The 27,443-nt window shown below is 43.7% G+C and overlaps 1 protein-coding gene across 23 annotated transcripts in view; it reads right to left on the minus strand.

The window, feature by feature from the left end:
- FBRSL1 (fibrosin like 1) overlaps positions 1–27,443 on the minus strand; it is a 533,144-nt gene that overhangs the window by 114,008 nt on the left and 391,693 nt on the right. The window lies entirely within an intron of this gene.

The raw sequence follows: 27,443 nt of genomic DNA on the forward strand, positions 1-27,443 counted from the left end.
TTTGAAGGCCTCTATCTTGATATTACTTCATTAAGGCGCAGAAATGACATTAGAACTGTGTTAAGATTATGGGATTTCTGTGAATTCCTTTCCTGGATATTAAACTTAAAACAAATATTATGATTGTATTCCAAAAGCTTGAATGGGCTGATAATTTTGAAAGTGCTACTTTGGCATCAGTGTACAGCTCTGTTCTTTTATGTATGTTTTGTTAAAACACAAAGAAGCTCTATTTATGAAAAGCCAGTCTTAAATCTATAGTTTGTGAAGCCATAATTTGTGGTTGCAATTATGGTTAATTTAACAAAGAAAGCCTTTTGGTTCACAGTGCACCATACTTACTATTTTTCATAAACTATCAGAGCAAAAAAACAACCCCTTCAACATGTCAGATATATGATGATCCAGCAATGTTGCAATTTTCCAACTCCTATTTTGTGGTATACCATATTATAGGCACAGGAATGCTACATCATTTATTCTGGAGCACAGCCCTGTAATTATTGCTGGCAAACTACTAATTACATACCACCATCAAATCTAACAATTTTCCCAATAAAAAAAAATAACTACTTTCGTGTGGAATATAGCAAATAGAGTCGTGAGTGCACGCATGTTTTTATTTTAACACGCATGCCATATGGTATTGATCCTCCACTCACATACCCTTCACCTAAAATATCCATCCCGACCATGGGATTCTGCAAGCTCTACATTATGGTACAACACCATGGGGCATGGGAGGTCTCACCCATGAGCTCTGGGTCTGAACTGGCATCTCCCCACACACGAGGACCAAACCTCTCAGGTCACATGTTTTTTGGCTCGGTCTGTTTAAAATTCAGGCCGTGCCACAAAATGGGGGTCTTGATCTTGAGCTCCCCAAACTCAAGGATTGTCAGTTTTGGAATTTTGCCATTGGTTCATCTTTACAATATGGTTCTACTTCTGTGTCCCTCTGTGAAAGCAATGGTTAGAGCTGTGGAGAAAGCCTGTCAGCTGGGCAGAAACCTGCTTCTCTGCATCCCAAGGAGCTCCAAGAGCCACGGCAAATTTCAATTGCAGAGCCGCACAGCTTTGAATCACTTCTAGGAAAAAAAAGGAGTGACTGTGGGGAACAGGGAGCAAGCAACAACAATTCCCTGAAGATAATGCCCTACATGCACTGACATTTCCAGAAATCAGCTGCAAATTCGACAGCTTGGAGCAGCACCACCATTCCCTCGCAGTGCAGGAGGAGCACGGGCAGGAAAGCAGCAGACGCAACGTGGAATCTACATGCTTCTACTGGAGGCTGTCAGTGCCTCACACACTGGGGTGATTTAATGTACTGTCCATACCCGGGCTTCCCATGGGCTGTCAGGGCACGGCGGCAGGGACGGTGCTGCAGCCTCCCAGGGAGACCGTGGGTGAAGGGGGAGCCGCGGCGCTGCAGGGAGCCAATTACGGATGTGAGGCTCCAGGCTGCTCGCTCGCAGCATCTGTCCGAGCGGCTGGGGAGCTCCTGCGCTCACAGCACGTTACCTGCGGGGCGGTGCAGGATGCAGGGGATGCTCAGCAGCGTGCCGGGGTGCAGGGCACTGCAGGAGCCTCTTTCCCCCAGCAGCAGGTACAGCCCTGGAGGTATCTCCAGTGCTCTGGGATGCCCAGCAGCCAAGGGCAGGGGGGAGAAGCCCAAACCGGCATCAGCACAGAACCCCCTTCTGGCTCGTGGGGGGGCTATTTTGACAGGAAGAAGGAAGGGAACAGGGGTGCCAATTCCCCCGTGATACAAGCTCCCCTGTGCTGCACCCTCCCAAGCGGCGCGTCTCTGACTTGGCAATCAAACCATGTGCCAGACTCGCTCCCTTCTAAAACCATGACAAACTGCGTAGGTATGCGAGACAATTTTCTTAATCTTTCTCAATTTTCTCCTGTTTCAAAACTGCAGTTAAAAATGACTGTGGAGCAAAACCCTTTCCTGCTTGTTTGAAGGTATGGAGCAACGTAAAGAGCTTGTTGCACACTTCAATGATAATGTGTGAAATGAAGCAGCCAGGGGCGCTTGTGAAGGATGTCAGAAAAATCCCACCGGAGAACAGTCACCTCAACACCTCCATGGCAGCGCAGGGCACGTGCTGCCAGCACAGAGCTGCAAAATCTGGCACAGTTCTGGTAAAACATGGGCTATTCGCTGCAGTTTCTGGCATTTACTCCTTAGCGTCCTTAGCAGCTTCAACAAGAATAAAGCATGCTTTGCATGCCAAGCAAGTTGGCTGATCTTAAGTCATGGCCTTGGTCAAACACAAGTTGTTGCTTGACAAGAAAGAACTGCAAGTAAAAACATTTAAAAATGTTTGCAAGTTCAGTGTCGTATCTGAAGCCTGATGCTTTGGGAGCTACCCTCAACACCCATCTCAGCAGGAGTTCTCAGGCACCAACACTCCTGTTCCTCTTTACATCCCTGTTCTTGTTTATTTTGCAACTACAGAAATGTTCTGGTTATATAAAAAAAGGGGGGGGGGGGGGGGAAGAGAAGTGACAGGTATAAGACTGAGCTCATATGAATAACTCTGCCAAAAAGAGATTTCCTTCCCCAAGTCTACTTCCAGGTTTGCTGCTATCAGTCGAGGATTAGTCAGCTAACATGGCATCTCTGTTGACATATATTTTCTCCTCACATCTAAGACAGCTTAACTACTTTATACACCAGAATATGCAATGGTTAACCAGATGCTTTCAAAAAAGAAAAGTATCTCCTACTTATTCATTTCTAATTCTGCTTTTAGTATTGAATTGGAATCCACAGACAAAGAAATAAGCATCCAAACCCCTTGTGCCTCTACAATATGTGCACATGAAAAGCTTGAATTATGGTTAGATAAATAAATGAACAGAAGTAGTTACTTGGCTGGTCTTGCAAGCACACAGAATCCATTCAAAATCTTGCATATGTTTTCTTCTTCAGCATATACACATTACAAGGATTAAACAGAAAGGGAAACTTACAGCTTTAGACACACTTTGTGTCTCAATACCAACTGCAGCACTAGCTTCTCTGCAAGGATTATCAAGGCTACACCCCCATGCAGCTGTCAGTCCCTGGGGCTGTAATTCAGCTATCCTGCTCTCACTCTATCCATCACATTTACAGAAATCCCCAAGGTGGACTGCCTTCTAAATGTCTTTACCTTGTGCATTATCCTGGGGCTTAACAATCCAATATTGGTACAGCCAAGGATAATTACTCTCCATTGATGATAAAACACCCTGAATCCTGTCAGGCATGGCAATTTGCATCTTACAGTGCTGAGGATCAATAGATACAACAAAGGAGTGAAACCTGATTAGATACTGCTGCCTCTCAATGGAAAGGGAAGAGCTGATTGTTTTGCTGGGTTTAAGTCCTGGTTAAAAGGGAACAGAGGTTTCCCATTACAACACAGTCCCCAAACCTGCTGCTCACCCAGAAACTGCTCCAGGGAGTGTGAGACTCAAGGAGAAAGTAGGTGAACAAACAACCAGGTCTCTCAGACTCCTGGTGAATAAGGAGTGGTATTTACTTGTGCTGGAGTGGCTTGTGCAGCTTCACCCAAGAGAATACAGTGGATGTGAACTGTCTGGAGCTCCCCAAGGTTCTACTTTTCTACCAGTTTTATAGATTTATAGTATAAAGAGGTCAAGTGACTAGTTCACAATCACACACTGCTTCAATAATGTGCCTGGGAGCTGGCTTTTGCCTCTCTGTTTCTGAAGCATCCTCTAGCAGTGTGGGCCCAGCACAGAGCTCCTGCCCTGCCGAGGCAGCAGAAATGTCGTATGTATTTAAAACCAGGGCTTGCAGGATTTTTCAATCACAACTAACCAGGTAAGCAGATGTATGAAGGTGGAGGTGGAATAAAGAATTATCCCAACTCATTCAACAGTCTTCTAACATTAATCTAACGTTGAATCTGATGGAAGATAAGAAGAGCAGTGGGTGAACTTCAGTTCCCACATTTAATCTAGAGAGACATCACAAGCTTCCGCCTCTTCAAGTCTTTATTTGGAGGCCAGTAACACATTGACAGAAAACCACGGTTTGGCTCACAGCACTGCTGGGCTGCAGGCAGAGAACACATTCCCGTTTGGACGTGATTCTCCACTGCTGACACTCCCTAAGCTCAGCTGTGCCCATATCCCACAGCACGCCCAGATCCATGATACCAAAGCTCAGCCCTGGGCTGCAGACCAAGAGCTTCCAGAATGGATGTAGCTGTGTTAAATCTGGGTTTTTATTGGGTTTCTGATGGCAGAGCTACATTAAGCAGGGACTGCATCTCTCCATGCTCTTGCCAGACTGGAAGAAATGCAGACTTTTCTTCCTGGGAAATCAGTTAGTGAAGGAAAAGCGGAATTTGAGAGATTCTCAACCATGTGAAGGACGATGTTTCAAACATGCCTCAAAACATGAATGATGCAGAAAATAAACCAACATCAAGAAAAGAACTGGGCACATCCTTTGAGAATGCATGCTCTGAGCCTGATGAAGAAGGGTTCAAAGCAAGAGAAGAGGAAAGCAGAGAAAAACTTCAGAAACCAGCTGGGAATAGTCTGTTCTTATCAAAACACACTGCTGACACAGACCTGTCACGGAGCCAACATCTGCTCCTAACTCATAGAGTCAGTCCGAGGCATGCTGAGCATCTACTACACAGGAACACCAAGAGTTGACTTGGCACATTGGACATAAATGAGAAGAGCTTCTGAAAGCACCAGTGAGCTCAATGGGAAGGAAACTTGCTCCTTTGATGGAAAAATGTTTTATTTTGACCTACAGGCAAACTTGCAGATTTTCTCTGCAGAAAGGAGTCTCTTCCAACATGGGAAATAGGCTGATTCTGGACCTCTGACACATATGGAAGTGTCTACTAAAGCCATAAGGGGGTTGCATATGGCAAGCATGAAAAACTGAGGCTCATTAACATTATGGCATAGGATTATCAGTATTTTATGGTCCTAAGGATCTGTCTCTTTCATGCTGATGGCTGCTCAGCATCGGTTGGTTCAGTTGCCCCATAATAGTGCCTAAGAATAAATTTAATATTGTTGAGAACTACCAACCCCTCATGTGAAATCCTTTGTCTCCTTCACTTGCGCAATGGAGTAGAAGCACACTTTCTCACCCTGACCTTCTATTAACCTGAAATCTATCCTAGACCGATTGAAGGCTTTCACTCCCCTTGCCTGCTTCCATGTCCAGCATTCTAGGGGTACCAGGGAGGATCTGCAAACAGCCTGAGACATCACCACTACAGAACAGATGGCAACCATCCCACTTAGGGCAAGACACCAAACAACATCCGCTGGATTCTCACACAAGCATCCAGCTCCTGGCACCACCTGTGTCTCGGCAGCGGCACTCCAAACCTCTCCTGAGTTGTGGGAACCCATCATTCATCATGAAGAAAGGGATGTTATTATAGCTTTCCATCTGTCAGTACAAAGTGAAATGTAACTTTGTGTTGGGTTCTCCACTCTGCACTCATGCATGGAAGATTTAGAGCTTGCTGCTCTGTGTTTGAAATGGGAAATTGGAGTGGAGCTGCTGAGCCATGAGAATAGGGGCCAGTACCGCCAGTCGTTTCTCCCTGGGGAAAACCACTAATCCCTTTGGATGCACCTGGGTGCAATGATTCCTCAGGATCACTGATACAATCTTAGACTGTTGGAGGTGCATTGATTTGTTCGGCAGTGGAGAACAGAATGGATATAATGGAGGTGATTTTTAAGGAGATGATTGCTATGGATGGGTGAAGATGTAACTGTACTAAATAAGCAGCCATTAGAACTTAAAACTGAGCAGCTCAGGTGCCTGCTCCTGCCCTCTGAAAGGAGGGTGATAATACTGCCACATGCATCTAACACAGGTGAGCTGGAGTGTAATGAATTCACAGGGTGTAATAAACCTGGTGGAAACTGGCTGAAAATAGACTTGTGGTAATAATGCATCCTCTTGCAACACAGGGCACTCAAGGACATTGTCCTCATCAAAAAGATGTTATGTATGGTGGAAGAAAACAGGAGACAATAAATGCAGGGACCTCATAAACAGCCACAACCAAGTCCTGGACAAAAGCATCCTATTAAAGACAATGATGCTGAACCCTTGAAAACAAATGTAAATTAGCAAAACTGCTAGGCAGAGATTGCCAGGAAAGCTTCTGGTCATTGTTAACTGCTCTGCACAATTGGAACAGAGAGGAAAAGGGTCAGCATAAAGACCTATTTCCCTATCATTTCATCACATCACTCTTCATATAAGCACCCTGCTGACCAGCCTTCTCCCAGAACTTCTCTAACCAGTGATTAGCACCATGCTGTTTCTTACTGTGAATTCGAACAAGAGTAGCACAAAGCTATCAGCAGGGACTTCAGTGATCAGAAACCGCTCAGCCAATTTTCACTATCATTTTTCTGTGTCAAACAAATGCCTGTTGTCACTGGGCCTGCTCCTGTGGCATGTTGAGAGCTTCTGCAAATTGCAGAGACCCCTGTCTCGGATTTTAAATCGCTAAAATGTTAGCTCTCACGTTATAGATCAACAGATGAGCAAAGGACAGGGAGCCAGGAGCCAGGTGGTAATTCTGGCTATTGATGTGCAGTATCCTAGGTACCCTGCCCCTGCCTCAACCCTACCTGTCTCCAGAACAGGGATGGAAAATAGCAGTATCTCCTGCCATGAGGCAAAGGGAATCTAAGATTTTTTAAGATGCAAAGTGCTAATTGATAGTATTCAGACTGCAAGTCTTGGAATTAGAAGTAGCAAAACTATGCAAGCTACTGTTGCAGTCACCACATACGACAGGCCTGCAACAGACTGCCATTAAGAAAAGGGGCAGTGGGATTTTATTCAGCTGCTTCACAGAAAGGTTTCAATTGTGACCCTAGCAACAAGTTTTCTCCTAGAACAGAAACCTACTCTGCCTGCAGAGAGCCCCTGTTCAACCCTGAGTGAACCCTGAACTTGGACTTATGAGATCACAATCAGCTGCGATGGTCATGTCACACACTGATGTCATCATTCAGCAATATGACTCAGGTGGAAGTGGAGAGAGAAGGGGCAGATGAACTATGAAGTGTAGAAGCCTATTTGATGTCACTAATGCTATCTGATAACTAGCAGAGGTGTTACAGGCCTTACAGAAGAACAAGGGAAAGAGAAATGGATTTGGGCAAATACAGGATGTACTTTAGAGCCTCCTCCAGACAGCAGATTTCTTTTCAATGCCACATATATTGCATTTTTTTTCTTAAAGCAGCTGCTGTAGGGGCCAGGGCATTGTATAACAAGAAGAATGGTCAAACACAATTTTAATGTGTCTAGTAAGGCAGAGTGCAATGCTTATATATATATCAGAACAAGCGATGTGCCAAAGTGCCTGATGATAAGGAAGAAATGTGTCCTCAATCAAGAAAAAACAGTTTAATGTGCACACTGGGAGCAGAGTATTACACAGATACTGCTTTCTCCTGGCCATGTGAATTCAAGGAACCCCTGCTGGTAACTGAGATTCCTTGCAGACAATCAGACCAGAAGCAAAATGTTATAAATTCTTAAGGTACTGTACAACGTGAGATAGATCTTTACATTTTATACAAAACCAAGAAGGGAAAGATAGCATGTAAGCATCTGAACTCCCATACAACAAATGCCATTTCAAGCATCATTTATTATGCTGCCTTTCACAGACTTTTACAATTCTCAATATGGTTAGCAATTCCAGCTGACTCGTAAAACGCTTTTAAAATTCATCACTGAAAAGAATGTTTATCTCTGTATTTTCTCCAGTTCAGGAGTAAAATTAGACTCTTAAAACCTGGGGATGGTGTGTCTTTAATTTTGTTTAGAACAGAAAATAACTGCGATATGAAAGGTTTAATGAGGTTAGAAATCTAAAAGGAAATGGAGTGGGAATAGATTATCAAGAGAAATAAAGCCAACCGCTGGAGAGTACACTAATATTAAATATTAGGTTTCTAAACCAAATATATATAATCCATTTAGGGACTTAATGGTGGTTCTCAGAAGCACATTTATCTACAGCTTATGGTTCAACAACCAATATTATAACTCCATTTGTCATTGTTAGGCGAGGGGAATGGATGTCAGGGAGGCGAGGGTCAGCAGATGAGGAGGAGCTCGGAGAAGCCTCAGCTACCGTAGGTTACAGCCAGCAGTTGGAGGGGAAGAGCTCACCTGCACATTGGTGGTTCCATGCTCAAGAGCTGCTGGCTGCCCCAAAACCATCTCCTTACAAAAATACTTGTTTCGTTTTCCTCACGAAGAACAAAGGCAGCACACTCAAGCAGGGATTTGCCTTAAATTAGGCTTTATACCCATTTTTCATTCAGCGAGATACTTACACGTGTGCCTAACTGAATGTGGGATTATGCACTTGATTAAAATTAGTGACATGCTTAAACTACTTGATGAATTGGGTCATTAGACACCTAAGTCAATACGAGATAAGGAGCTCTGGAAATCAAGACAAATGGAAAACTCAAAAATGGATTTTGGTTCTTAGCTTTTGGCACCTACATTAACAAGTTTACAGGATAGGCAAAGATTTAACTAAACCTCCTGATATTAACACCTAAAGTGAAATCCCTGCTTGAGAAACACCTGTTCTTCTGGGTCTCCCAGACACCAAAGCAGTAAGATGATGAGCTGTGGGACAGCTCCACCCTCTGCAACTCCTCATCTTCAAGTAACCCCAGAAGCTGAAGAAAAAACCTCCACCACTGAGAGTAAGAGACTAGGACATGGAATATTTAAGGAAAAAGTATGGAAAGATGCATGAGTTTTCAGACTTCTACTTTAGAAAAAGCCGAAAGAGCCCTATGTTTTATTACTGTCAGATACCCAGCAATACGAAGGGAGAGCTGCTGGATGAATGATGATTCCTTATCACCTAGTTAAACCCTCTGTACCACCATCAGAACAGGCTGAGGTTTATAGGCAGAGGTGATCTTTTTAATTACATTAACCAGGCGGATAACAAATGCCAAGTGCACTGATCCCTCCTGAAGAAGCCTCTGCTGTGGCCTTCCTGTAAGGGCTGTGTGCCAGAAAACTTACCCTTCTGCCCCAATTCCATCTGCTGGCTGAACACCAGGCACCCTCTCCTTCCCTCCGCATCCTTCCCTGCTGCGGCCCCTCAGTGAAGAAGGAGGCTGATGTTCCATTTCACACTTGGGATCACTGTGTTATTTTGGTTATTCATTGTGTTTTCCCTGTCTTTTCCTTTCTGAAGGAAGGCCTGCTGTCAGGGACCCACCACTTCCAAGCGAGCGCTCAGCCTGCCAGCTCCAGGCTTCTGGATGCAGTCAGCAGCTCACTGAGGACTCCCAGGCGTGCTTCCTTTCTGGTTTTGTGGAGAGGAGGGAAGCTGAGCTGGGAGATGACACAGTAGGAAACAGAAGTGTGCTCCTTTCTCTTGAAAGGCTCCAAATCTGCTCCCTCTCCAGCCCCAGAGTAATTCTTGGGCCAATTCTCCATTGACTGAAGTCGTGAAATGTCACCAAGAATCGGAGCAAGCCAATGCAACGTGTTTGTTTGAAGTGGTCAAAATGAAGTAAAACATACTCCACTACAAATAACGCCTGGCTACTTCCAGCACAAATGCTTTTTGCTATCAATGAAACTGTGAGGAAACTCAGGGACTTCAGTTAGCACCATATGTTGGCTATCACTCTACTCCTAGGCTGGGCATTAGTAAGTTTTTACTACTAACACCATCAATAAGAGCAACTGAATTAGCTGTAAGAGTCACAAACCCATCCCCTGAGTGGTATGACCAAATTCTTTCACATAATTTGCCTGAGTGACAGAAAAATATGTTGTGAGTGTAAAAAAATTCTGGAGTCTTAAAACGCTTTTAATTCTGACCAAAAAATATAATGAAGAATTTCTCCTTGACTTCAGAGAGCCCTGAATCAAGACCTCGCTTCAGAAAAGTGCTTACTTTTGATGTTTACCTTGAACTGAAATCAGTTTCACTGAATGAAACCTGTAGACTTCTTTTTTAACAGTGAACTCAAGGAAGCAGTTTTTCCACATGACATGTCATTAAACTGTGGAATTCGCTACCACAGGATGTTGCAGAGGCCAAAAATATAAATGAGTTCAAAAAAAGATTAGACAAATTCACGGGGGATAAGTCCACCAGTGGCAATTAAACACAATGGTCTGGATATGACCTCTGGCTCAGGAAGTTCCTAAAGTACCGATTGCCAGACGCAGGGAGGATAAGACCAGGGAAAGGTTCACGCTGTACAATCCTGTTTCTTACATTCCTTCCTGAGCATCTCCTGTTGACCACTGATGGAGCAGGGATTTCTGTGCTAGACAAACTGTCCCCATATGGTAATTCCTCTGATCTTCACATTTGGATCTGAGCTAAAATATGCTGCAAAGCAGGGAATTTGGTAACATGCGGAATGCTGTTTTCTCACATCTTGAAAAGTTTTCCATGATTCTCAATAAAAACAAAGCTTTACTAATCACTTCAGTGCAAATGCATCTCTCACTTCTTGCCCCCCTCCCCATTTAGAAAGGAGATCCAAAGATATGAAACCTAACAGAATATACTGTTTATTCCTATAGGTATCATGCAGCTGTACTATAACTGGTTTTATTCTTTCGATTAAACCCTGGCGTAACAGCTGAACATATTCAGGAGTTTCTTGACTCATATTCCTTTTAGTAATTTAAACAACGCTGTGTCCAAATGTCTTGCAAAAGTAGAATTATTACAGCTTTTTATGCAGGAGGAGTCTGCTTCAATGAGGTGCAGATACACAGGGGTATAACTGAGGGCTAGAGCTCCTTCTCAGACTTATTTACAGTGCAATTCTTAAGTCTTACGATTGTTGGTACTTTTCGTGAAGCCCATCTCTAAGTGTAATTCTGTGAGAATCTTGGTGTTCGATGAAACAGAAAATGATAAATTTCTAGCACTGTGAAGCTTAAAAATGTGATCTAAATGCATTCCCTCATCTCCAAAGGCTGGGGTAAGGTAGAGAAAAAGACTTCATTTAAAAACCAAGACCTCCTGCTTAAAAACAAAATATTTTGAGACCCATAATATTTGAAGATGTGGCTTGAATCTCTTTACTAGACACAACCGAGTCCTAAAGTGCAAGCACCCAGATGTAGTTTAAATTTCCTATTCTGTGAACCCCAAAGTAGCAAAAGTTCTCTGGTCTCATATCTCAATTATAGAGCATGACACAGATTTGGAATGAACCGGTATGAGTCTGTCGCAAGATGTAAGGAAAATGCCATGAACCAAAATCCTTGGTTAACCACTAGCCAGAGACATCTAATCTGTTAAAAAGCCAAATTCACAGGAACAACCCATCTATGTATAAATTTCCACTGGTTTAAAAACCAGTTTTGCTAATGTGTGGCAAAACTTACATCAGTTGTTTCAAATTCAATTTGATTTACGCTTAGTCAGATTTAAATGAAGATCAAGATAAACCTATTCAGCCCCAGTTTAAAAAGAAAGAAAAGTGTCCATGCAGAGTTTCACGTAGTTGAAGCTCAATGATTTAAATCATGCCCTTAGTTACTGACTGATATGACTGTGAATACAAACAATACCTAGGGCAGGAGTTTTACTTTCTTACCACTTCTAAAATAATTCTTAGAAAAGACTTCTTTAAGAAGCTGCTTAACTTATCCTGTACAAGGACCTTCCAGAATATATTTAACATTATGTGTATACACCTGCTGAGATTTTATCCACTGTATTTATAACACAAGAAACTTCAGCAGCAGAAAGCCTAAACAGCATCATGAAAAATATTTTCTACTTTGAAGCTTTCCATGTTGTGGTCCTTCATGAGTGTGTAATTTCATGGATTCCGTAGGTCTTAAAGAGCCTGCTGGACAATGCATGACCAGATGTCTAGCAGAAAATCACCAGGATTTAAAGAACAAACCAACCCCCTAACTTCCCCAGTCAGCCTTTAGCTTTTTAAAGCATGGAGAAGTACACCAGCCTCTCTTTTCCTTTCTAAAGGTACCATCTATAGACAAGACAAACATTGGTTTCTTTCAGTTTGTATTAGGCACAAATTTAGCAAAATTAAAGAAAAGGTATGAGCAGGGCCTGAGTGCTGAAGCCAGTTTGAAGCCAGAGATCGAGATGAGTGCTCACATAGTGGCGAGTTCCACACCATCAGCATATTCTTTAAGTAGATCTAAACTATATTTCAGTGCCATTTTATCCAATTTGTGGCATCAGACTCAGTTGTTTTCAGGTCAGATATCAGCAACCTCTTCTTTAACTGAACATCTCCTTAATTTCAATCAGAACTCTGCTATGCTAATGCAGTTCCAGCCATTTTAATTTCTGTTGCCTTATCCTAATTTGCTTTTTGTCTTTTAGTCCCAGGAGAAGTCCGTAAGTGATGGTGTTACCACTTATCATCCCCATCAGTTGCCAACATACTGGAAACTGCGCTAAGTTGCCCATGCTGAGCTCAAGGCATCTGAAATCAGTGTGGAGACACCAGGAAAACCCAAGCAAGGCCTGGTCCCCACTTCCAAACTTTTCCCTGTGGTCTAATCTTCTTTCTTATCCCCTCCCATCCTACTTTTGTCCTATTGATTTGGAGGCAATGGGAAGGCAGGAAGAGGATTCTTCAGTGATTATCAGGAAAGGTTTTTTGCTTCCAACCTATGGCAGCTTCTACTGGGAGGGAAACAAAGAGAATGAGCAGATCCTGTTGTGGTGACGTAAAGCCTAAGAGATATTTCAGGGTCACCAGCTATCTTATGCAGACAACATCTGGCAAACCCATCCAGCAGCAATATGGATACCAGCCCCAGGAAATACTGGTACACATAGCCAGAAAAAAAGGAGAGTATTCCGTGTTCTACTTAAATAAAGTCCTTTTTTGTCAAGAATAAAAAAGCGACATATCCACAAACAGCAGCGGAGACTTGCCGGCGCAGGCAGTGATAGATGAGGACTTTTGCTCACTCTCAGATGATTGCAAGAGAATAGTTTTTTTGTGTTAAAAGTTCATTACAGCTTCAGCCCTCCTACTGCACTGTTTCCTCTGAAATCAGGGGCAAGATTAAATCTGTTGTAGCGGAGCGCTCCGTAATGGCTCTGACAGACGTTGTTTTTCCTCGGCCTCACATCTGGGAGTTAACCAGCAGAGTGCTTGAAACCAACCAGGTCAGCTCTTTAGTTGAGTTTCGTGTCTAATCAGCCAGGAAGGCTGAGGCCTCAGGTCACACATGGAAATCACTAGAGCTATTTAAGTCGCCAGAGGTTATTAATAAATCTCCCACTATTTCCTTAAGTAAATAATTGGAGGCCCATCTTTCAAACAAGTTATGTCTGGCCATGTTATGGTACCAATTTTATCCTTCCTTTTTTCCCCCTCACCAAGCAGGAAGAACAAATCTCTGGTGACAACAATGGCAAAACTGTGAATTATAAACATCCATGTGTCTCTCATTTGAATGCCTCCTCGAGTTTCCTTGACAGCTGGGGGAGAAAGAGACTCTTTAAGTCTTTCCACCGGAGCCTGAGCCACCGAAAGTGCTCTTACACCAGCAGAGATGCTGGGGGAAAGCGACTGAGCGCTGACTGCCAGGTGAAATACGAGCACGCTCTCTCCATGAGGAGCTGTTAGGTAGCCGGTTCAGGTCCTTCTGGGCTGCCACGAGGGAAACGAGGGGAAGAGCCTGACCGTGAAACACAGCTGGAGACAGGGCTTGGGGGGTTCTGGAAAGGAAGAAAGGTGCTGAGGGAGATGGGGTTCGCATGCCGCATCCTCCCTTCAAGTCACTCACAGGCACAAGGCTTAACTGAGTGCAGGGAACTGCATCCAGGCCTGACACACACGGGTCCTGTGAGACCTGCAACCACTTGTCCCAAGGCCAAATTCACCCACAGCCGCAAAAAACAAACCCTGGCATACCAGAGACCCCAGTCTTTGCTGCATATGTTACCCTTTCAACTTTGGAAGTAACAGACTACTTTGTTTTCACTGTCACTGCGCTAACTAAAGTAGATAGGCATGTGCTTAGATGTGGAGAAATTAATAGCAGCCCAGGCCATTGCTCATTGCCAGAACTGCATCGAAGCAACAATTCACTCCACTGGTGTGACCAGCCAGGTGAGCACCCACGGGGCTGTGACGCCTCCAGCACGTTCCATATCCCTTCTGCTCACCCCAGCTCACACACATTCAACTAGAGGTGGTTACTGTCTGCCTCTCGTGCCCCTATGTACGCCAAGCCACTGCACCAAGTTCCTTGCAGGTCTCAGAGATATTTATGGCAGCTCTGACAACCCCAACACATCTAGCTGCCAGATCATCTCCACTGCTGCACTGAGTTATGAGTTGTCTTTGTTTGAACTTCCTTCAAGATGATGCAGAGCCTCAGACATTAGGAATACAGAATGGGTGCTTTAAACGAAGCAAAAGCCTACATGCAAACATATATCTTGTGAATATACGTGTATACAGATGTATCTGCTCCTATACAATGAATAAACTAAAGTTTGCCTCTAAACAAAGAACACCGGCTCCATCCTTCAAATCACATCAACAAAACAGCAGGTTAGTAACCACTGCAACCCTCACACATATGGAAATATTTGTAATTTGCATAACAGACTTTTCTTGGCATTTTTTAGCAAATGGAGGATCTGCTCCCTCACATGACAACAGTGTCTTTTATTTGGGATCTAAATTGTCATACTGGAGTCATGGCTGTTTTCCCTTCCTTTACCTCACTCTTGCAAAGATTAATGCCTCGAACCTAAAAGCCAGTCTTTCAGAAGGAGGATTCTCCTCACATGATCATCGCTTTGTGCCATTTCTAATAGGGTCTATCGACTTTATTAACTACAACTTTAGATCTGGATCTCCCAATGGAGAGCAAATTTAAGCTGTTAGCTATGCAGAGCTTCAGCTAAGCAGTGTCTTTCAAGCAAGCCATACTGAGGTATCATCCTGTAAAAAAACAGCCTTCCATCTTTGGGGCACGCTCAGGAGATGCAGCCATGCTGGACCTGAGGAGTCCCCAGGCAGGCTGATGGGCACCTCAGGTCACCAGCAGCAGAGCTTTGTTCACAGGTGACATACTGAGTCCGTATGGGTAGGGGAGGATGGGGAGAGGTGGAGGTAGTGCAGCTCCCTGGCATCTGACTGTTGCCCAGGCATCACTGATGTGGGCACTGCAGGGAGTTGCTTGCCAATCCTTCTGGCAGAAGAAAAATTGCTACAGATGGCAACTCCCAGCAGGGAACGAACAGCAAAAAAACAGAGGAATTCATGACAGAAATTATGGAGAGAAAGAGAAAAAAGCATTTCCAATGTACTCATTTCATCCTTCCAGTTAGAGGAAAACCTGTTATCAAGAGCCCAAATGAACAGCTCCACTAAAGCTGAAGGTGGAAATCACTGTAGAGCCATCAGTGCCAGTGGAGCTCCTTCAATTAAAAACTGCAGAGTGCTCACAGACAGTACACACATATAATGTGTGCATTTGCCTGTAAAGACTCGGGTGCACTAAATGAGCGACATTATTTATGCTCATACATATTTTTGTGGCTGTAGCTCAAGAACTAGGCTGAAGCCATGCAAAATCTGTGGAACTTGCACATCTTTCTGTGTGACAGAAGGTGCCAGATGAAGATATTTGCTGTCCTATCCACTTTAGAGAGCAGAAGTAGGGAGTGGGAAAGGAAAAAGAAGAAGAAAAAGTGCAGCAAGCAGGAACACTTAAAATGAGTTATTATGTCTGGTCACTCAATCCTTTAAGCCCTGCCAACACTTTTCTGTGATTAGTTAGTAAATCTGACAAGGCCTGCGTTTGTTCACAGCTTATTGACAGAACTGTATTGATAAAGCAATATCCAAGCCTGGGGAAAGAAAGCCCACAATCTCATTTTACTTTCTCAAGTCTTTATTGCACAAAGGTGTTTTTCCTGGATGAATTCATTTTCCTGAAACGAAAAGTTTGAATTTTCTGATAGTGCAGCTCTTATATCATTGCTTAATAATTATTTATCAACTGGCTTGACATTAAACACGAGAGAGGAAAAACATGTCACATAAATTTTCTTGTGCAGATTTCTGACCTGATGATGCAGGGACATTTGTTCAGAGTTCATGAGAGACAGAACAATGGTAGCTGTGGGGGTTGTAATTTCTCCATGTCCCAGAGACACCCTGTGCCTTGGTTCCTCATGCCCCATTCATTCCAAGCTTCTTCCTAGAACCCGCCTCCATGTCCCCTGGAGGTTTGTGTCACGGTTATCGTGCCCTGGATGAGACCGCTGATGGGGTCCCTTGAGGACCCATTAGGGCTGCTCATAAATTAGCCAGATGGGGTTTGTCTTGACCGAGCTGCAGAGGGTTGGAGGGGAACCCAGGGCTCCCACCCCATGCAGAGGGAACTAACTGTGTTCTCAAAGATTAGGAGCACTGCAATATGAAACAGTAAGAAGGGACAGGACTAAATGCAGAGATGATTTCATGTTAAAACCACGTAATTACTGAAGCCTAATTGCAGCATTTCACATCCAGTTGAATTTTACAGCTTGACAAATCCAGAGTGTCAATAAAGAAGTGGCAGTGGGACTGTTCAATGATTTTAAACCAAAATGAGGGGAAATGGGTTCAGCAACAACCTCAGGATATAGGCACTAGGAGCGAGCAAGCAGTGGTGCAAGTGCTTTGCTCCAAGAGGCTGCAGAAAGTGCCAAACACTTCTATGTGCTCCTGCTTGAGACTGCAGAGTTTAAAGAGATCTAATGGCTACTGCTGAAGCTGGGAGTTGACAGAAACTGTTGGAAAACCCAAATATTTTGGTGTTTCATTTACTATTTCTTTTTCTCTTTCTCTTTGCTGTGAGTAGTGGAAATTGGCAGATGTAAGCCAGTGAAGAAGTGGAACATCACCAAAGCATGGAGTTACAGGGAAAATCTCTTTATCTTTTAAGTTAAACCATCATCAGATATCAATGAATTGGATCTCAAAAGCATACCTAGGCTTCCCTGGCATTACAAAACCAGAGAGTCCTCTGGGCTTTTCTGCAATCTCTATTGATTATGACTTTAAAACAAAAAAAGTCCTCCTCACAACAATAAAAATCACTTGTTCTAAAGAAAAAACAAAGCATTTTTCCAAAAATGGGCTGAAGGAAGGTACAAACATCTCTTCAAAGGCCATTTTCACTATTGTAGGCATGCATGTATTAAGCCTAAAATTTATGAAGTAAAGAATAAGTGGGAAAACTTTTCACTACCTGAAAAATAGGCTGTGCTAGGAAGAGGCTAATAAAATCTATATACTTCAAAGGGTGACATGTTTATTACTAATAATCTGTAACAGTAGTGTCCCTTTATTACACAATACTTATAAAAATAAAATATAATTCTTTTGCTTAAGGAAAAGATGGGAGTGTAGGTGATGTCATGAAGGCTGACCAGAGAACCTGGACCCAAGGAATCTCAGGGTCCAAGCATCACATTCATGTGACAGCATTCTTCACCTGGCAGGGTGTATCGTGTTGTATTAATAAGGAAAGTAGTAAGAACCTACAGATGTTACATGTGTTTTGAAAGGATACGTTCATGTACCATTGACTTTCTGAAGCAATGGAGGCATTACTACAGCTGTATTACCTCAGGCTTACGCAACTCCAACTTGACAGTGAAACTGGAGAAAGGAGCCACCTCTAAGTGTGGGTTTACAGAAATGATGTGAGGTGTTCACAGTGAGTGCCCTTATCTCTCCCTCCCGAGGTCTTGCTTCCCCAGAGGCAGATCCCCTCCTGGCTGACTGCTGGGCATTGCTGACACTGCCTGAGGAGAAACTGTGCTCAGACAATGTCTTTCAGGACAGTGGCTGTGGCACACTAGAGACATGACTCAGCCATGTAGGCTCTTGCTAGCTTCCTTATTAATATGACACTGGTGAGACACCACAGCTCTTGCTTAAGCCAAGTGTGGTTGCAGTCTCACAATTCTTATTTTGACTGTAAACAAAGAGCCCGGCCCTCTGTGGTAAGGATCTGGGGCTGACTTATTGTTAGAGCTCAGTGTTGGAAATTATTGCTGTGGCAACACTTTGTTCTGCATCAAATGCCATTTCATAGCATAATCATCTCAACCCCACCACAAACATGGATGACGTTCCATTCAGGAGAGCTTTTAGCAGTTTGTCAAACGGTATTTTACAACTGAGTTACCTCCAGTCTGTGCTCCATGCACTGCTGAGCTGGACAGAAGGAAAATGAAAGAACGAAAAATTAAGCTGGTACGTAAACAGTCCTTAGCAGTACAGTGGCACGAGAACCAATTCAGTCTTCTCCATTGTTGCCACTTCTGAGTAATGTAAATTTAATTTCCTCACTACTGCTTTTCAAAATACCCCCAGATTTGGAATTGAGAGACAGTCTTTTCCTGAAAGAATTTACCATTATGGTACAGGACACAACGTTCTTGCTTTTCAGAAAGTTCCAAGAATGCAGATTCTTGGAAGTGGAAAGTCTGGTTTTGTCAAAGACTTGCCACATGGATCTGGACACAAATCTCAGAATCACAATGTCTTAAGAAAAAGAACAGCAAAGTCATTCTGTATCCCTGAACTTCAGGATGTGTTTCTTGAAACATAGAATCACAGAATAATTAGGGTTGGAAAGGACCTTAAGATCATCTAGTTCCACCCCCCCTGCCATGGGCAGGGACACCTTACGCTAAACCATATCACCCAAGGCCTCGTCCAACCTGGTCTTGAACAGTGCCAGGGATGGAGCATTCACAACCTCCCTGGGCAACCCATTCCAGTGCCTCACCACCCTAACAGGAAAGAATTTCCTCCTTATATCCAATCTAAACTTCCCCTGTTTAAGTTTTAACCCATTACCCCTTGTCCTGTCACTACAGTCCCTAATGAAGAGTCCATCCCCAGCATCCCTATAGGCCCCCTTCAGATACTGGAAGGCTGCTATGAGGTCTCCACGCAGCCTTCTCTTCTCCAGGCTGAACAGCCCCAACTTCCTCAGCCTGTCTTCACAGGGGAGGTGCTCCAGTCCCTGATCATCCTCGTGGCCCTTCTCTGGACTTGTTCCAACAGTTCCATGTCCTTTTTATGTTGAGGACACCAGAACTGCACACAATACTCCAGGTGAGGTCTCACAAGAGCAGAGTAGAGGGGCAGGATCACCTCCTTCGACCTGCTGGTCACGCTCCTTTTGATGCAGCCCAGGATACGGTTGGCTTTCTGGGCTGCAAGCGCACACTGAAGCTGGCCCATGTTCATTTTCTCATCAACCAACACTCCCAAGTCCTCCTCCACAGGGCTGCTCTGAATCTCTTCTCTGCCCAACCTGTGGCTGTGCCTGGGATTGCTCTGACCCAGGTGTAGGACCCTGCACTTGTCATGGTTAAACTTCATGAGGTTGGCATCAGCCCACCTCACAAGCGTGTCGAGGTCCCTCTGGATGGCATTCCTTCCCTCCAGGGTATCAACCGAACCACACAGCTTGGTGTCATCGGCAAACTTGCTGAGGGCGCACTCAATCCCACTGTCCATGTCAGCGACAAAGATGTTAAACAGGACCAGTTCCAACACCGATCCCTGAGGGACGCCACTCTTTACTGGCCCAGCTTCCCAAGGAGGTGAGCATCTGCAAACCCTCCTACGGTCACAGGAGTATTGAGTGCTCAACAACTTTTGCACTGGGTATTTCAAGGGACAGTTCTTGAAAATCAATCTCTGTACCTCACTTGCATCATCTGTTTCATGGCAATGCTCATACAGGTCACATCAGAGATACGAGATTTGCTATATTATGAATACCTAACAAACACTTTGCAAGTGCAGGTTGGAAGAAGCTGCGCTTTAAACATCTTCAACTGCTGAGTACTGTCATGTGAATACTGCCATGCTTCCACTGCTTCCAGCAGAAGCAAAACCATGCAGATGATGATTTACTCTACAGCCATACATCCCTCTCTAACCCTTGGCTGTATGCACAGTTTGGTGAAGTAACAGTGGAGGTGGGATGTCTATTTGAAGAGCAGAGATGATGGGTGTAAGACAGGACAGTTTATGCTCTGTTGATCTTCAGTGTAATTATGTTCAGTCTACTCGATGCTGTTCTGGCTGCACAGGAGAATGCAACATGAGTACGAATACAGTTTCTGTTATACGTTATCTCACAGGGCCACACTAGGTATGAATGACCTTTAGTTTAAGTGAGAACCAGGCTTTGCATGCAAAAGAGCTGTCTGTTTGACCGTGAGAGCTATTAGGTTCTGGAATGATACCCTAAGGGGGCTGACGAAGCTGTCATTTGGTTACTTAAGGCTGAATTGGACAAGAATTGGAAAATATATTTAAATAGAAAATACTATCTTGTCAGCAGGATGGATCAAGTGACCTAACACATGTTCTCTATATGACTACCTGCAGGTTAGACCTTCTGTATGCCGAAAAGGGTCTACCAAGAAAGCTTTTGCAGAAGACAGAGACTCAGCTTCTGCTGAGCAAGAGAATACCAGTTTCCTAAGAAACAAACAAGTTGAGCCAACGACAGAATTTCTTGTTGATAAAATTGTATCTATGCTGATGCTTGGTCTTCCATTTTTGTTTGGTTTTTATCCCTTTCTCTACATTGCTTGTTGACATAACTGTGCCATCCTAAAACTTAAGTGGTTTGATCTCCAGCCAGGCTATATCTACACCACACCAAATAGAGATGGGCAACGCACACACACTAGCGGAAACCAGACCTAATCATGAAATGTGCCAGCTCACTGTCACTATATGCACAGCTACAAGCTCTGGTTATAACAATAAATATTCACTTATCAGTAACATGATTACTCAAAAGGCAGGAGGAGGAGGGCTGCAGAGGGGAGGAATGTGCCCCTTTTATTTTCACAGTTTCTCTGAAGCCATGACATATCTTTGCAGAGCATTTTCCTACCACATGTGTTGATCTAGAACTAAGCAGGAGATGGATGCTGAAGAGAGCCCTTTTCATCACCCCTAGAGAGATTTGTAAAACAAGAGAGAGGGGTTTTTATTCTCCTCTTTCTGAAAGAGGCATTGGCTCCTTTCCACTTCCAATTTCACCATGGCTGCACACGACTAAACATCCATTTTGACACTAATGTGGAGTGGTGCTCTCTACTAGGCTGGGTCAGCCAGCTCTCCTGCCTGACTGGCCAAGAGATTGTAAAATCATTAATGGTATATTTTACACCCCATATTTCTCAAAAAACACAATTACCAGGGAAATTATTCTTCTTTTACTCCAGGATTTTTTCCTTTATTTTTTTTTCCCAAAGACACATGGGCTCACTCTCTCATAACAGTCAAAATGAGGTCAGAAACTTGAACATATGTGGCTGTATGTGCTTTCTCCTCCAACCAGAAATGACAAAGCAGAGTTTGGCAAGGCAATAAAGGAATGGCCACAAATCAGCCAGGATTATCTGACTTCCTTTAAGAAAGCCATAAATTGTTTACAGCAGCATTGGTCTTTAATGGCAGAATGGGGGGTGATGGAGGGGAAAGCTTTAATCTAACAATTTCAACACGTTGCCAAAGTCCTTTCCTGTAGTTTACAATAAAAGAACCTCCAAAGCATCTAACTTATGTTGGCTGGACTTTTTATTTTCAGGGAAAAGATCCTTCCCATGCTCCCTTTTCCTTCAATACAGAAACAGACTGGAGCCTAATGAGGTTAAGTTTTAAAGCACTAAGCTTTTGACAAAAATGCTTGCAAAGATTTTAGCACTAGGAAACCTCTAGAGAAACTGGACAGAGCCTGGGATAACGCACAGCAGACTCCTCCAAGCTTAATGCACTGGGAATTGGAAGTGCATTAGGATTTTGGCTGCAGCTGGGCTTTTTATGGCCACTGGATTCTCGGCACCACTGCTGCTAATAATATACACATAGGTGAGGGGACATGGAGACAGGCAGTTTGCTGGGACTGCTACTCACCCCGCACTGCGAAACAGTTCCAAACAGGAAAAGGCAGTAGTTAAACAAAATACTCTGGAAACAGAGCCAATCTGCACAATTCATATATATGAATTTCCAACACTGAACCCTCCTTCTCCCTGCAGTGCAATTCTAGATTCAAAGTTGTTTGGTTTTATCCTTTTGTTCTTGCTTGTCCTAGAGGGCAATTGTGAAATTCAGAACCATCACTGGAATTTGGACAATGAATATTTGTGAAGTTTGAGGGCACCCATAGTGAGATGTTTAGAGATAGGGTTTATGCCTCCTGTGTCTCTTTGTATATTTTCCCCTTCAGGGCCACTTCCCAGATGGCACAGTAGTACAACACGAACCTAACACAAGTGGTGCAAGCATCTCCACTGCCTGGGATGGAAATCCCCAAAAATCCTTTCCTGCAGCTCCTCTGAATTTTGGGATCATCCCTGCTGCTGCACTGTACTTCTCTGGTCACACAACACTTTTGGCAAACACATTCCTACTGCAGGAACGATGTAAATAAATACAGCACAGCTCACGTTTTGAAGAGTTTGTCAACAGAAAATATTCATTCCAGACTACTGGCTTCTGAGAACTGGAATGTTTCCAGATCTATTTATCTCATCACTTTGTAGAAGCTCTTTCCTCCCTCCTCTTCATATTTCAGAAATTTATTTGCCTCCCATTATAAAAATAAATACAAGTGCTCTCCCTCCCCAATGCCCAAACAGTAATTAGTTATCATGATTATTATTTATGTTGTGGCAGTGCCTTGGAGCCCCAGACACAGGCTGGGACCTGAGATGGTTATATGTTTATAATCCCTTCTCTACACACTGCTTAACAGCATATTGCTCGAAAGCCAGTAAAAGCAGATTCTTCAAGTATCACAAAGGAGACTGCCAGCAAAGTCTCCCCAAAGCTTTGGATAAAAACCCCAGGAAGATGAGTGGTTCCCCATACTCCAAACTTCAGCAGGAGTCGGTCATCCTAGCTAAGTTTTTGTTTGGCTGAAAACAAATATAAAAGGCTGGAGTACAAAAAGGCAAACGTGCAGTGTTTCAAGGGCAAGAAAGAAACCTTGAAAAGCTTCTCTTTAATAATTAAGGCTGAAAAATTACTTGCATTTTCCCACACACTGATGAGAAAGTTATAGGAAGGAAGGAAACACAGGAAGATCCGAAAGGCACAGATGCATAGGATGGAGTACTTTTATGGGTAATTGCCACGTAAATCTCTATTTTGCTTCTGGTGCCTAGATATTATTGAATAAAACTAATTAGAAATGCGATAGATAAACGTACTCAGAATTCCTCATATCCTCTGAGTGATTCCAATACCACCCATCGGGGGCTCTGCCTTTGCTGGGTAGGCAAATGATTTTCTCATAAAAAGCTGGCCGACTGTTATCATGGTTCATTTTCTCCTTTAACCTATACTCTCCCTGCTTCTCCTCCCCCAAAGTGAAATACAACACCCGTCAGCATTGTAATGATTCCTTAACTAGAGATGCAAGGCAAAAGCAAAGCAAACCCCCCAAACTCTCAGCACAAAGGCAAGATGAGCACAGCTAGTTAGCCCTGGCTCTAATTAAGGCAGTTTGCTTTCCTGCCAGGTGTGGTCCCATTTCTCACTCACTGGTTTCCCTCCCCAACAATTTATTCTTCAAAAGCAGAAGCAAACGATGGAAACAGAACAAATAACGAAGCAAATCAGTGTTGCTTTCTTTTTTTTCCTTGCTGCTCCAGAACTTTAAAGACGTTTGGGCAAAAAAGCAACAAAAACCCCCAACCAAAACAAAAACCTTTCCACTAAGTAATTGAGTCTATGCTCATGTATCAGACATTCAATGCTAATTTGGAGTCCTGTCTTATCGCATTACAGACAAACACAAGGCCCCTTACATCAAGTGCAACAAAATAGCTACACTCGGCATTATTAATGAAGTAGATGGATTAATTTCCTATTTATGAGAAGCTAACCAACTGGCTAGCTTGCTGACAGCACTATTAATGATCCTTAATGCCCCACAGGCGGTAATGGGTCCCGCTGGGAGATCTGGGAGCGCTGCAATTTGTATTGAGGATTTAGACATAACACACAAAAAAAAAAAGCCCTCCTGGGAGCAGGCAGTTGATCAGCGGGCGCCCCAGCGGAACACAGCAGACAAATAATAAATGACAGCCTTGCGATTAAATCAAACCTTCTACTTTAAGTGTTAAAGTGTCTGACTGTCACTAACAATCTAGTGGTTGTTAAAGCCTCCCGGGGCCTCCAGGAACAGACGCAGTGAGCTGGAAGGTAAAAGCTGGGGGGGGAGCGGCCATGGCAGCCACAGAGCTGTGCTATCTGCAGAAGGGAAGCTGCACTAAGGCAGGAATTCAGACAAGCACCAAACCCTGGCTCTGCTTTTTGAGGGACCATAGACCGGGGGGCACAGGATCCCCCCAAAGTCTACATGATCCTTAAAAGAGGAAATTTATCTGGGAGTGAAACAGCCTGAAACTTCCCTAATCCCAGTTCTCCAGCCCTGCAAACCTGCTTACAGTGGACTTAACAGATCAGAGCGAGAGGGACTCCCCAGTGTAAGATCACGGCTTGGGTAAATGAACGGTCTTGCCCACTGCTATCTAGGAATTTCAGTTTCCATTCATATGTCTGTGCATTCAGGATTGAAACCAGAGGGTCCTGCTTCTAGATTCAAAAGGGATAGGTCGAGGTGTGAACAAAAGTCCTGGAGGCAACATGGATTTCATTCACTTAGTCTTCTTGATAAATACTGCCATACACACTCTGTCTTCCTTTAGTTTCCTTGCTGCCCTAGACGGATCACATCCCAGGGCTGGGTGACAGCTTGGAGAAATCCCAAAGCTTTCTCTTCTAGAGATCAGTGTTCAGAGATAGAGATGAAAGAGGCAAGTAGGTGAGATTAAAATGAGCCCTTTGCCTGTCACCCTCTCTCAAAACACCAAAGCAAGAGCTGAGGCTTAATGAGGTAAGGAGGCACAAGTCCAACATTTTGCTCTGATTGGGAACATCTCCCTCCTTTTTGCAATCCTCTCTCCATGCCATGACCAAGCACAAGCTTCTGTCTTCCTGGGTCTTCTCCCACCCTGTTTTAAAAGCCCAGTGCTACATATAATTAAGGTGACTAATGTGAAGGTTTCAAACAATGTTAATTGATTTTCAAAGAAACATTTAGAAAATCCAGGGGGGTTGGATGCTGTGTCCCTGCCAACAGCAGGAATAAAAATACATTCTTGTAATCCAACTCAGGTAGTGTCAGATTCACTCAAGCCTCTCTCAGAGAGCGGAGGATGACAAATCTTTGTCTTGTGCAGGACAAAGCAATACCATTAAACCTGCTGGTAAGATTTCTATACATGATGACTGTATGTATCATTTGCAGATGTTCTTAATGAAAAAAACAAAAGCTAACAAACAGAGAAACAGCCCAGTTCTAAAGTCATATGCCGTATTTTATATTAAAAAGAAAAGAGAAAGCTTTTTCAAAAGGTATTTCTTATACTGAGAAAGAGCAAAGGGTAAAAGAGAAAACCATAGAAGAATTCCAACATACCTTGTGTGTTTTTTTAAAAGGAAATAGAAAACAAGTATCAGCCCCAGTCACATACTCATGTGTTAATTACTGGATATTCACCTTCAGAAATTATATACAACTATCACAGTGAAATTCAACCCTTCTCTTCAAGTCCAATAGAGTTACATCAGTACAAAATCAGCATCCATTAAATCAGAAATCGCATTGGGCATCTGTGTGCTCATACAAGCCTACCTCATTTGGGAAGTATGTACACCAAGCACTTATTATATCTACCATATATAAATGAAAAGATCTTGTTTCAGCACATTGATAAATTCATTCAAAGCAACATCTCTCAGCTACCTTTGCAATACCTAGAGGCCATAGGGGCGTGGGTGGAGCTCCACCATGCTCTGGGGATGATAGAGCCTCATGTGATGCCTAAACTGGAATGAATGCTCTGGCTTGTCAGAGGCAGTGGAAGTGCAGTACTTCATTTTTTGAAAGGATGTTACTTGCCACTTACCGAATGACACCCGTTCAAGCTCTATCTCAATCCTGTTTTTACTGATGAGAAGATAAGAAGGGCACATGAGTGATCTGTCTGAAGCTACAGAGGGAGTCAACCGGAGGAAAGGAGATGCAAGTCACAGCTCTTCCTCCTTCCTCCGCTCAGGCCACTTGCTGATAATAATATGGCCATGCCTTAGTGAGATAACCAGGAACACAATGCATGACACATGGCAAAGCTGTTCTCCGTTCTCACACACATGGCGAAGACTGTTCTCCATTCTCCTCTCCTGCAAGTGTCAGTGTACTTTTCAAAAGGACAAACCCCAGACAAGTCTAAGAATGAAGACCATCAAAAATGAAGAGAAGCTTGCACAAGAATTTCCATGCCAGTCAACAGCACCTGAGTCCCAGCTCATACCCTTTCCATGCTGCGTTTCATGGACATCCTCAGACCCAATGCAAACTTTGAGGGGAAACCTACCGAAGCCAGTGGGACTTTTCCTGATGACATGTTGAGTCTCGACCAGGCTCAGTGTATTTTCAAAGTAACAATGGGCAGCTGTTCCCAGCCTGATCCAGCAATGCTTGGAGCTGGGATCCAGGAGGATCCCTTGTCCTCAGGCACAGTGTTAGGAGACACACCGCTGACAGCAGTTTGCTCCAGCCAACACTTTCCAGGAAAACAACCCACCCTTTGACAGACCAGAACAGTCAAGTGTTTGCTCAGCAAAATCACTGCCTACACACACCTCTTCATATCCCATGTTCTCTTCTGTGCTAACGTACTTGCAGAAAACAGGAAAGGTCCTTCCATCTTCTTCCTCCTCCTCATCTGCTATTCTCATAATCCGTTTTTCTTCTAGATGCTTTGTAAAACCTGTGTGGAGGTTTATGACTCCCTGAACTGTAGCTACTAGGTTTCAGGGGCACTGAAAGCCTGTCCACCTGCCAGGACATGACAGAGAGGCCACGCAGTGGATTCTCCACCCCATACAAGAGCCCTCGGTGCAGCCCCTGTGAGAAACAGCAGTTCAAGAGAGGGAACTGGAATTCTGTCCTGTTTTTATACAGACTCCCCGAGACCACCCCTATAGCCCATAATGGTGTGAGATGATACCTGCTCTGCTGCCTTGCAAGAAACTGTCATGCAATTTATGGCATGATCATACCTTGGTACTGCAGCCTGGGAAGAGAGCCATAAATAATCATCTCAGCTCATATATATGAATTTATTCTTTTACCAATCCATGTGTGTTCTCTGGCAGAATTAGTCTTTTCTGTTTAATCACATAATTTAACAACAGGCCACTGAAAAGAACCCATAAAACACAGCAGCCAATTGGGATTTTCTTCCCCTTACGAGAGC

Source organism: Pezoporus wallicus, unplaced genomic scaffold, assembly GCF_028554395.1.
Source record: "Pezoporus wallicus isolate ANWC-B61680 ecotype Strahan unplaced genomic scaffold, APGP_CSIRO_Pwel_v1 contig_8047, whole genome shotgun sequence".
Lineage (NCBI taxonomy): Eukaryota > Metazoa > Chordata > Aves > Psittaciformes > Psittacidae > Pezoporus > Pezoporus wallicus.